This window comes from Siphateles boraxobius, unplaced genomic scaffold, assembly GCF_051911475.1.
Source record: "Siphateles boraxobius isolate OS27281-9 unplaced genomic scaffold, OSU_SipBor_1 26, whole genome shotgun sequence".
Taxonomy (NCBI): domain Eukaryota; kingdom Metazoa; phylum Chordata; class Actinopteri; order Cypriniformes; family Leuciscidae; genus Siphateles; species Siphateles boraxobius.
Genome location: NW_027508876.1, coordinates 10663799 through 10676720, shown reverse-complemented (window position 1 = coordinate 10676720; position 12922 = coordinate 10663799). Strand labels below are relative to the sequence as shown.

The 12922-nt window shown below is 38.3% G+C and overlaps 2 long non-coding RNA genes across 2 annotated transcripts in view; one reads left to right on the top strand and one right to left on the bottom strand.

Annotated features, from left to right (window-relative positions):
- Nucleotides 1-12922, top strand: part of LOC143751720 (uncharacterized) — a 286935-nt gene that overhangs the window by 257177 nt on the left and 16836 nt on the right. The gene's annotated exons all lie outside the window — the stretch shown is intronic.
- LOC143751469 (uncharacterized) lies at nt 10818-11385 on the bottom strand. Its single transcript, XR_013207239.1, has 3 exons — nt 11316-11385; nt 10975-11091; nt 10818-10843 (listed from the first exon to the last, which is right to left on the bottom strand). It is a non-coding gene; the product is annotated as an uncharacterized LOC143751469 (long non-coding RNA).

Genomic DNA, 12922 nt, shown 5'->3' with positions numbered 1-12922 from the left:
GCTCATCAGCTTTTGTGAAGTTCTGAGTTTTTATTTATGATTTATAGGCTTTTGAGTGTATTTTGACACGCCCCCTTTTCTTAACGACCCTGTTACAGTGAACCAAAGGGCAAAGTTCAACTTTTTTTTGATAATTATTGATCTAGAGAGTCCAGAGAATTGTCCTAGACTGGTCTGGTTCCGATCAGGCAAAAAACCAGGGACTAGTTCGCAAAAGTAGGATTTGGACAAAATCGGCCATAACAAATTTTTTGTTGCTCAAATCGAGAATCCGAGATAAACATCTTGTCCGTCTTGAGCCAAGGAACACAGTGGTCCAAAAAGCTTGATTCCAAGTCAAACGGTCTAGGAGTTATGAGCAATTTAGTACTTTTGGTTGCTGTAGCGCCACCTATGGGCCAATCGGGGTCATACTCTGATAGGTTCTCCCCAAACTGAGGCCCTACCACCTGGCCAGGTTTCAAGTCTCTAGGCCTTACGGTTTGGGCTGCACGATGCGTTTTATTTTTTTATTTTTTTTCAAATAGCAATTACAATAGGTTTTCAGCGACACCTATGGTCCGATCTCCATGAAACTCTGCATGCTTCTTCACCATGTCATGACACATGTGCTCATCAGCTTTTGTGAAGTTCTGAGTTTTTATTTATGATTTATAGGCTTTTGAGTGTATTTTGACACGCCCCCTTTTCTAAACGACCCTGTTACAGTGAACCAAAGGGCAAAGTTCAACTTTTTTTTGATAATTATTGATCTAGAGAGTCCAGAGAATTGTCCTAGACTGGTCTGGTTCCGATCAGGCAAAAAACCAGGGACTAGTTCGCAAAAGTAGGATTTGGACAAAATCGGCCATAACAAATATTTCGTTGCTCAAATCGAGAATCCGAGATAAACATCTTGTCCGTCTTGAGCCAAGGAACACAGTGGTGCAAAAAGCTTGATTCCAAGTCAAACGGTCTAGGAGTTATGAGCAATTTAGTACTTTTGGTTGCTGTAGCGCCACCTATGGGCCAATCGGGGTCATACTGTGATAGGTTCTCCCCAAACTGAGGCCCTACCACCTGGCCAGGTTTCAAGTCTCTAGGCCTTACGGTTTGGGCTGCACGATGCGTTTTAGTTTTTTTTTTTTTTTTTTCAAATAGCAATTACAATAGGTTTTCAGCACTTCGTGCTTGAACACCTAATAATAGGCGACCTTTTTGACAGTTATAGCGACACCTATGGTCCGATCTCCATGAAACTCTGCATGCTTCTTCACCATGTCATGACACATGTGCTCATCAGCTTTTGTGAAGTTCTGAGTTTTTATTTATGATTTATAGGCTTTTGAGTGTATTTTGACACGCCCCCTTTTCTAAACGACCCTGTTACAGTGAACCAAAGGGCAAAGTTCAACTTTTTTTTGATAATTATTGATCTAGAGAGTCCAGAGAATTGTCCTAGACTGGTCTGGTTCCGATCAGGCAAAAAACCAGGGACTAGTTCGCAAAAGTAGGATTTGGACGAAAAAGGCCATAACAAATATTTCGTTGCTCAAATCGAGAATCCGAGATAAACATATTGTCCGTCTTGAGCCAAGGAACACAGTGGTGCAAAAAGCTTGATTCCAAGTCAAACGGTCTAGGAGTTATGAGCAATTTAGTACTTTTGGTTGCTGTAGCGCCACCTATGGGCCAATCGGGGTCATACTCTGATAGGTTCTCCCCAAACTGAGGCCCTACCACCTGGCCAGCTTTCAAGTCTCTAGGCCTTACGGTTTGGGCTGCACGATGCGTTTTAGGTTTTTTTTTTTTTTTCAAATAGCAATTACAATAGGTTTTCAGCACTTCGTGCTTGAACACCTAATAATAAAAATCAGTACAAATACAATAGGTTTTCAGCACTTCGTGCTTGGACACCTAAAAATCAGTACAATTACAATAGGTTTTCAGCACTTCGTGCTTGAACACCTAATAAAAATCAGTACAAATACAATAGGTTTTCAGCACTTCGTGCTTGAACACCTAATAAAAATCAGTACAGAAACAATAGGTTTTCAGCACTTCGTGCTTGAACACCTAATAATAATAATAAAAATCAGTACAAATACAATAGGTTTTCAGCACTTCGTGCTTGAACACCTAAAAATCAGTACAAATACAATAGGTTTTCAGCACTTCGTGCTTGAACACCTAATAATAAAAATCAGTACAATTACAATAGGTTTTCAGCACTTCGTGCTTGAACACCTAATAAAAATCAGTACAAATACAATAGGTTTTCAGCACTTCGTGCTTGAACACCTAATAAAAATCAGTACAAATACAGTAGGTTTTCAGCACTTCGAGCTTGAACACCTAAAAATCAGTACAATTACAATAGGTTTTCAGCACTTCGTGCTTGAACACCTAATAAAAATCAGTACAATTACAATAGGTTTTCAGCACTTCGTGCTTGAACACCTAATAAAAATCCTTACAAATACAATAGGTTTTCAGCACGTCGTGCTTGAACACCTAATCAGTACAATTACAATAGGTTTTCAGCACTTCGTGCTTGAACACCTAATAATAATAATAATAATAAAAATCAGTACAATTACAATAGGTTTTCAGCACTTCGTGCTTGAACACCTAATAATAATAATAATAATAATAATAATAATAAAAATCAGTACAATTACAATAGGTTTTCAGCACTTTGTGCTTGAACACCTAATAATAAAAATCCTTACAATTACAATAGGTTTTCAGCACTTCGTGCTTGAACACCTAATAATTAAAGCTGCAAGCAGCATTTATCGGGGTTCAAGCAGTTAAGGCAGTTAAGGCAGTTAAGCTCAAAAGCATCAAAAGACATTAAGTTTCATGTAGCAAGCATTTAACCACTGACATCATAGATGGAATAGACCATGTTTTCGCATGATTTACCACGATATACCTAATTTTAGTGTGATTTTTTCATGATTTACCATGTTCCAGTATGATTTACCATGAATCTAGCATGATTTACCATAGTTTACCATGATATACCAGTTCTAGTATTATTCACCATGATTTACCCTGCTCTAGCATGGTTTACCACAATTGAACACATTCTAGTATGATTTAATATGATTCTAGCATGATTTATCATAGTTTACCATGATTTACCATGTTATAGAATGATTTACCATGATTTACCATGTTATAGAATGATTTACCATGATATACCACATTATAGAATGATTTACCAGGATTGTACCATGATTTACCATGATTCATCACATTGCTAGCATGATTTGCCATGATACACCATGTAATAGTATTATTTACTATGATTTACCATGTTTCTATCGTGATTTACCATGATTTACCACATTGCTAGCATTGATGTGAAGTGTCAATAGCAATGAAGTGATAAACTGACAAAAAATGATTGTCTTATAATAGTTAACAACTAACATTTGCTTTAGTGCAGAATAGTGATGAAAATCAAGTCTGTCAAAATGAAACTGAGCCAATAAGTGGTCTTCTACTGCCCTCTGCTGGCCATTATACTTATTAATAAAGTGCTTTCACAGGTCTCTTATTTAGACATATGCTTACACACACACACACACACACACACACACACACACACACACACACACACACACACACACACACACACACACACACACACACACACACACACACACACATACATAAACACACACACACACACACACACACACACACACACACAAAGACAAATGTTGTTGTTGTTGATTTTTTCAATGCTATTGGGATGTGTCATTATGAAAATATACTTTAATGGTCTATAAGCATTTCACATAATGTCTTTGTAATCTATTAAACCGATTATTCAGCATTTATTCAGAAATATAGGATTACACACACACATTCTGTTGTAGATACAGACATTTGAACTATGTGATGGAAAAAAATGTTTACTGCAAGTCTCCTTCAGGATTCACATTTCTCAATGTGCCACAATAGTCAGTAGCAATACTTCAATAGATGAATTTTGACTAAATGTGAGTGTAAATGTTAAAATAGTGATTTTATAAAGTCTAAATAAGAATTATAGAATTATATTAGTAACATGACAAAATGACTATTTTAAACAGCAAGGGTCAGTAGAATACCACTTATTGGCTTAATATGCCATTATGTTCATATCATTTTCACCTTTTTAACTGTTTAAAAGGCATATTTGCTCCAATTTGTCAGAAAATTGTCATGCTTATTTAGAGTTACATGTTCTGACTTGTTTTTAAGAAGATGTGAGCATTCATTGAAGAGATATAGGCTTTCATGGACACTTGGTCAAGGCCACATTTTGAAGTGACCCTATTAAAGTCATCCAAATGCAGAAGTTCAACTTTTTCTGATAATTATTGATCTAGAGAGTCCAGAGTATTGTACTGCACTGATTTTGAACATTATGATATGACCATTATATGATCATAGATGAAAAAAACCATTTACAGCCAATACAGGCAATGTACCATAGGAAATACATGGTTTTGAAGCTTTTTAACAGTTATAGCGCCACCTAGGACCAACGGTCGAGGAGTTATGAGCAATTTAGTACTTTTGGTTGCTGTAGCGCCACCTATGGGCCAATCGGGGTCATACTCTGATAGGTTGTCCCCAAATTGAGGCCTACCATCTGGCCGAGTTTCAAGTCAATGGGTCTTACGGTTTGGCCTGCACGATGCGTTTTAGGGGAATTTTTTTTTCAAATAGCAATTACAATAGGTTTTCAGCACTTTATGCTTGAACACCTAATAATAAGGAGACCTTTTTGACAGTTATAGCGCCACCTATGATCCGATCTCCATGAAACTTTGCATGCTTGTTCACCATGTTAGGACACATATGCTCATCAATTTTTGTGAAGTTTTGAGTTTTCGTTTAGGATTTATAGGCTTTTGACTGTATTTTTCCCCGCCCCTTTTCTAAATGACCCTGTTACAGCCACCCAAATGCAAAATTTCAACTTTTTTTCGATAATTATTGATCTAGTGAGTCCAGAGAATAGGCCTAGACTGGTTTGGTTCCGATCGGGCGAAAAACTAGGGACTAGTTCGCAAAAGTAGGTTTTGGACAAAATTCGACATAGCGGAAAATTTTTCTTGCCTAAATCGATAACGGTCGAGGAGTTATGAGCAATTTAGTACTTTTGGTTGCTGTAGCGCCACCTATGGGCCAATCGGGGTCATACTCTGATAGGTTGTCCCCAAATTGAGGCCTACCATCTGGCCGAGTTTCAAGTCAATGGGTCTTACGGTTTGGGCTGCAAGATGCGTTTTAGGGGAATTTTTTTTTTCAAATAGCAATTACAATAGGTTTTCAGCACTTTGTGCTTGAACACCTAATAAAAATCAGTACAATTACAATAGGTTTTCAGCACTTCGTGCTTGAACACCTAAAAGTCAGCACAAATACAATAGGTTTTCAGCACTTCGTGCTTGAACACCTAATAAAAATCAGCACAAATACAATAGGTTTTCAGCACTTCGTGCTTGAACACCTAATAAAAATCAGCACAAATACAATAGGTTTTCAGCACTTCGTGCTTGAACACCTAATAAAATAAATACTTACAACTAAATCATTGGAATTGTCTGTGGAAAAAAGTAATAATAATGTGAATTTAGGTTCTCTTGTAGCGTGACTGCCGGGTTAGGAAGAGGCTGACGGCCTCCTCCTTAGGAACCTGTTCAAAGGATTTGGCGATGGGGGCGGGTGCATCGGAGGACAAATTAGCGCTAACATCTCATAGAGCTGCAGGTGAATGGGTGTAGCTTTCCTGAAGGGCCTTCATCAATGATGTTGCATAACCTGCAGACATAATAATAATAATAACAATACTTAATAAAGATCATTGCCAGTGATCCCAGATGTCTCGTGAGCCATCTCAAAATATGATAGAACTGCATGACACTGCTTACCGTATGAGGCTGCCTCTTTGATGGGACGCACCACATGGGCACCTTTTTTCTTTTTGCTTAAATCAAAATCGGAGAAATACATATTGTCCGTCTTGAGCCAAGAATTACAGTGGTGTAAAAAGCTTGAGGCTAGGACCAACGGTCTATGAGTTATGAGCAATTTAGTACTTTTGGTTGCTGTAGCGCCACCTATGGGCCAATTGGGGTCATACTCTGATAGGTTCTCCCCAAAAGTGTGGCCTACCATTTGGGTGACTTTCAAGTCTCTAGGCCTTACGGTTTGGGCTGCACGATGCGTTTTAGCTTTTTTTTTTTTTTCAAATAGCAATTACAATAGGTTTTCAGCACTTCGTGCTTGAACACCTAATAATAATGAGACCTTTTTGACAGTTATAGCGCCACCTATGGTCCGATCTCCATGAAACTTTGCATGCTTCTTCACCATGTTATGACACATATGCTCATCAATTTTTGTGAAGTTCTGATTTTTAATTTATGATTTATAGGCTTTTGACTGTATTTTGCCACGCCCCTTTTCTAAATGACCCTGTTACAGCCACCCAATTGCAAAATTTCAATTTTGTTTCGATAATTATTGATCTAGAGAGTCCAGAGAATAGGCCTAGACTGGTTTGGTTCCGATCGGGCGAAAAACCAGGGACTAGTTCGCAAAAGTAGGTTTTGGACAAAATCCGACATAACTTTTTTTTTTTTTGACCAACGGCCTAGGAGTTATGAGCAATTTAGTACTTTTGGTTGCTGTAGCGCCACCTATTGGCCAATTGGGGTCATACTCTGATAGGTTCTCCCCAAAAGAGTGGCCTACCATCTGGCTGACTTTCAAGTCTCTAGGCCTTACGGTTTGGGCTGCACGATGCGTTTTAGCTTTTTTTTTTTTTCAAATAGCAATTACAATAGGTTTTCAGCACTTCGTGCTTGAACACCTAAAAATCAGCACAAATACAATAGGTTTTCAGCACTTCGTGCTTGAACACCTAATAAAAATCAGCACAAATACAATAGGTTTTCAGCACTTCGTGCTTGAACACCTAATAATAATAATAATAAAAATCAGCACAAATACAATAGGCTTCAGCACTTCGTGCTTGAACACCTAATAAAAATCAGCACAAATACAATAGGTTTTCAGCATTTCGTGCTTGAACACCTAATAAAAATCAGCACAAATACAATAGGTTTTCAGCACTTCGTGCTTGAACACCTAATAATAAAAATCAGTACAAAAATCAATAGGTTTTCAGCACTTCGTGCTTGAACACCTAAAAATCAGTACAATTACAATAGGTTTTCAGCACTTCGTGCTTGAACACCTAATAATAATAAAAATCAGTACAATTACAATAGGTTTTCAGCCTATTGTAGGAACACCTACAATAGGTGCACTTCGTGCTTGAACACCTAATAATAAAAATCAGTACAATTACAATAGGTTTTCAGCACTTCGTGCTTGAACACCTAAAAATCAGTACAATTACAATAGGTTTTTAGCACTTCGTGCTTGAACACCTAATAAAATAAATACTTACAACTAAATCATTGGAATTGTCTGTGGAAAAAAATAATAATAATGTGAATTTAGGCCTAGGAGGCCTAACGGCCTAGGAGTTATGAGCAATTTAGTACTTTTGGTTGCTGTAGCGCCACCTATTGGCCAATTGGGGTCATACTCTGATAGGTTCTCCCCAAAAGAGTGGCCTACCATCTGGCTGACTTTCAAGTCTCTAGGCCTTACGGTTTGGGCTGCACGATGCGTTTTAGCTTTTTTTTTTTTAAAATAGCAATTACAATAGGTTTTCAGCACTTCGTGCTTGAACACCTAAAAATCAGCACAAATACAATAGGTTTTCAGCACTTCGTGCTTGAACACCTAATAAAAATCAGCACAAATACAATAGGTTTTCAGCACTTCGTGCTTGAACATCTAATAATAATAATAATAAAAATCAGCACAAATACAATAGGTTTTCAGCACTTCGTGCTTGAACACCTAATAAAAATCAGCACAAATACAATAGGTTTTCAGCACTTCGTGCTTGAACACCTAATAAAAATCAGCACAAATACAATAGGTTTTCAGCACTTCGTGCTTGAACACCTAATAATAAAAATCAGCACAAATACAATAGGTTTTCAGCACTTCGTGCTTGAACACCTAATAATAAAAATCAGTACAAAAACAAAAGGTTTTCAGCACTTCGTGCTTGAACACCTAAAAATCAGTACAATTACAATAGGTTTTCAGCACTTCGTGCTTGAACACCTAATAATAATAAAAATCAGTACAATTACAATAGGTTTTCAGCACTTCGTGCTTGAACACCTAATAATAATAAAAATCAGTACAATTACAATAGGTTTTCAGCACTTCGTGCTTGAACACCTAATAATAATAAAAATCAGTACAATTACAATAGGTTTTCAGCACTTCGTGCTTGAACACCTAATAATAAAAATCAGTACAATTACAATAGGTTTTCAGCACTTCGTGCTTGAACACCTAAAAATCAGTACAATTACAATAGGTTTTCAGCACTTCGTGCTTGAACACCTAATAATAATAAAAATCAGTACAAATACAATAGGTTTTCAGCACTTCGTGCTTGAACACCTAATAATAAAAATCAGCACAAATACAATAGGTTTTCAGCACTTCGTGCTTGAACACCTAAAAATCAGTACAATTACAATAGGTTTTCAGCACTTCGTGCTTGAACACCTAATAATAATAAAAATCAGTACAATTACAATAGGTTTTCAGCACTTCGTGCTTGAACACCTAATAATAATAAAAATCAGTACAATTACAATAGGTTTTCAGCACTTGGTGCTTGAACACCTAATAATAATAATAAAAATCAGTACAATTACAATAGGTTTTCAGCACTTCGTGCTTGAACACCTAATAATAAAAATCAGTACAATTACAATAGGTTTTCAGCACTTCGTGCTTGAACACCTAAAAATCAGTACAATTACAATAGGTTTTCAGCACTTCGTGCTTGAACACCTAATAATAATAAAAATCAGTACAAATACAATAGGTTTTCAGCACTTCGTGCTTGAACACCTAATAATAAAAATCAGCACAAATACAATAGGTTTTTAGCACTTCGTGCTTGAACACCTAATAAAATAAATACTTACAACTAAATCATTGGAATTGTCTGTGGAAAAAAATAATAATAATGTGAATTTAGGCCTAGGAGGCCTAACGGCCTAGGAGTTATGAGCAATTTAGTACTTTTGGTTGCTGTAGCGCCACCTATTGGCCAATTGGGGTCATACTCTGATAGGTTCTCTCCAAAAGAGTGGCCTACCATCTGGCTGACTTTCAAGTCTCTAGGCCTTACGGTTTGGGCTGCACGATGCGTTTTAGCTTTTTTTTTTTTTCAAATAGCAATTACAATAGGTTTTCAGCACTTCGTGCTTGAACACCTAAAAATCAGCACAAATACAATAGGCTTTCAGCACTTCGTGCTTGAACACCTAATAAAAATCAGCACAAATACAATAGGTTTTCAGCACTTCATGCTTGAACACCTAATAAAAATCAGCACAAATACAATAGGTTTTCAGCACTTCGTGCTTGAACACCTAATAAAAATCAGCACAAATACAATAGGTTTTCAGCACTTCGTGCTTGAACACCTAATAATAATAAAAATCAGTACAATTACAATAGGTTTTCAGCACTTCGTGCTTGAACACCTAATAATAAAAATCAGTACAATTACAATAGGTTTTCAGCACTTCGTGCTTGAACACCTAAAAATCAGTACAATTACAATAGGTTTTCAGCACTTCGTGCTTGAACACCTAATAATAATAAAAATCAGTACAAATACAATAGGTTTTCAGCACTTCGTGCTTGAACACCTAATAATAAAAATCAGCACAAATACAATAGGTTTTCAGCACTTCGTGCTTGAACACCTAATAAAATAAATACTTACAACTAAATCATTGGAATTGTCTGTGGAAAAAAATAATAATAATGTGAATTTAGGTTCTCTTGTAGCGTGACTGCCGGGCTAGGAAGAGGCTGACGGCCTCCTCCTTAGGAACCTGTTCAAAGGATTTGGCGATGGGGGCGGGTGCATCGGAGGACAAATTAGCGCTAACCTCTCATAGAGCTGCAGGTGAATGGGTGTAGCTTTCCTGAAGGGCCTTCATCAATGATGTTGCATAACCTGCAGACATAATAATAATAATAACAATACTTAATAAAGATCATTGCCAGTGATCACAGATGTCTCGTGAGCCATCTCAAAATATGATAGAACTGCATGACACTGCTTACCGTATGAGGCTGCCTCTTTGATGGGACGCACCACATGGGCACCTTTTCTGAAGCACGGATACCGCACGCAGTACTTCTCCGTCCCATCACTTCTCCGTGCTGTCTCCCGGTTGGCATTGTGATTATAATGCAGCGCCGCTAAGAGAAGCCTACAAAATAACACATTTGAGAAATTTTTTGAAACTTGGTTTATGTATGACAAAATACTACAATAGGCATGATAATAGGTACTATTATTACTATAAAAGGCATAATAATTGGCTGTATTATTCCATCGGATAGCACTGACCTGCTATACATCCCAAGGTATGAAAACCCTGTGTGCTTGGGCGCGAAGTGCAAGATGAGGGAGTGGTAAGCCTCAAGGGAGAAGGTCTGGTGCTGTGGAGACAGCTGTCGAACATCTTTCAGTAAGGCAGTCCTCGCGATTATGTTCTCCAACTTTACTGCTGCCAATGAGCCTGCAAATTATATTACTTGATATGCACTAACAAAAACTGCTTCAAGGTTCCAACAATGGATACATACTTTTGGCAATGTGCCACACATCAAAATAATGCGGTGTCCCTTCAGGGCACAGCTCCTCTCTCACCCATTTGGCAACCTAAGGAGAAATAAACAAGCTTTTGTGGATGATTGACCTGTGTGGCCCTCAGTGCATCAGCAAACCACAAACATCCAGCTTCAGTGCAATTCAGATATTTACATTCTATACTGCATTTTTATTGTAAATACCTGCCGATGACGGTCCGTGATCAGCGTTGCCAAATGCAGGTCCTTTCCCCTCAGCAGGCCAACACTGCGCTTGAGCCCTTCAAGCTCACACCATGAGCTGTTGGGGACCTCTGAGCTCTGCAACATGACATAACAGTGTAAGTGTAGAATGCTGGTGTTGTTGAAGGAGGCGTGAATGAACCGACGCGTTGCTGGTCCAAGCATTATGATACACTGTACTCTAGTTAGGCAATACACAAAGCTCTAAGCATCGTTGTACTAGTGGAAAGATGTTATATTAATATACAATCAGTTTACTAAATTGCAGAGTTCATTTCTTTGTCTAATAACATCAGGTTTACCTGAACAAGCTGAACATCCACCACCTTGTTCACTCTGTCCTCGATCAGAGAGTAGGATCCATACTTTGCGAAGTGCCCAGGAGAATCTGACCTGGAATTAATTACAAATTTGAATTAGGTTTCAAGTTTTTAATAACCAAGGTCTGTAAAGACCATCCACCATGTCATCTGCAAATGCCAAATAAAGCCACCCTACAGGATAACAAATAACAAAATCAAAATGTGCAACTGGTCTATGAGCTCTCACACTGGTTTACCTGCAGTCACCAGCAAGAACTAGCCCACCATCCATTGCCCATAGGTCACTAAAATTCTTCGCTTGATCGTTTTGCCAGGCCTGAACGATTACTGGGATGGTGTAGCGCCGCTGATGGCGAGAGTAACTGCACCCACTGATGCACTGCAGGCCAAACAGAGTCAACATTCTTAATGTCTGGGTGGCCAAACATCCAGTGAAATGAATGGCCCCGCTTAACAGGAGTTTGCAGGTTGGCATGTTCCTGTGGAGCATTGGCTGGTTTTACCAGAATCGGTGGTAGCCACATGATGCACAGACCTGGATATGTCAAAAAAAAAAAAAAAAAGTAAAAAAAAAAAAAAAAAATTAATCAACAGTATATCAGGATTCTATATAGATTAAGTACTGTACATTACTGGTCAAAGATTTCATGTTTTCAATGAAACACACATGACCAATACAGTATAACACACAAATACGATGCCGTCACAAACCAATAGACTAAATCCAGCCTGGTACATACATTGTAAATTAACTGGCAAGACAGTCAGAGCTATCAGATTGTAATTAGATATTCTGATTTTCTAATCAGATGGCCTGCTGCGTAAACAAAACAGTACCTGCTTGATCTTTAGAAAAGTTCCTTCCTGCTGCACGATGCTACTATCTGACCTCTCACAACAGGCCGGACAGATGTCAAAGAGGCACATCAGCTAACAAGTCCTCCTCATGCTCCTCATGCATCTGCTCTTCGGGCACCCATGATAAGTCACTGATGACAGAGGCATTATCATCATCTTCATCTGTCTGTTCAGGACTAGCGAGGGGAGTGGAGGTTTGTGGGCAGAATGACGTCTGTGTGCCCACACTGACCATCTTGGGCTTCAGGTTAACCTGCACAGCTGTGGAGAGGCAGTAAACACCCAAACATGTGACAATCATGGCAAATCTAAAAGGCTATGTTTTTTGGTGTAGGCTATGTATTAATTTAATCAATGTGTATGGAAATGTTCTGATTACATAGATACTGGCAATGTTTTAGACTATATGATAATATCTACCCCTTAAAATACCCAAGTTTTACCGTAAGACCATCGGGGGGGGGGGCTTCAAAGAACACTGTGTCCCAGCGTCAGAAGTGGAGGAGGGCAAGGGCCGATCCCCAGTATAGACACTCTCCACAGTGTCTACACTGTCCACAGTCTCCTGCTGTGAGGCGTCTATCAACATCTTGCAAAAACAAATATGTAAAAGGGTCAGCAAAATTCAAGGGTGTAGTGGTAAAATAAGAGGTGGGTATACTATGAATACTTAGAAGTGATTCGCAAGCACATTGGGTGCACAACCACATTGCAGGAGCACATTAAAC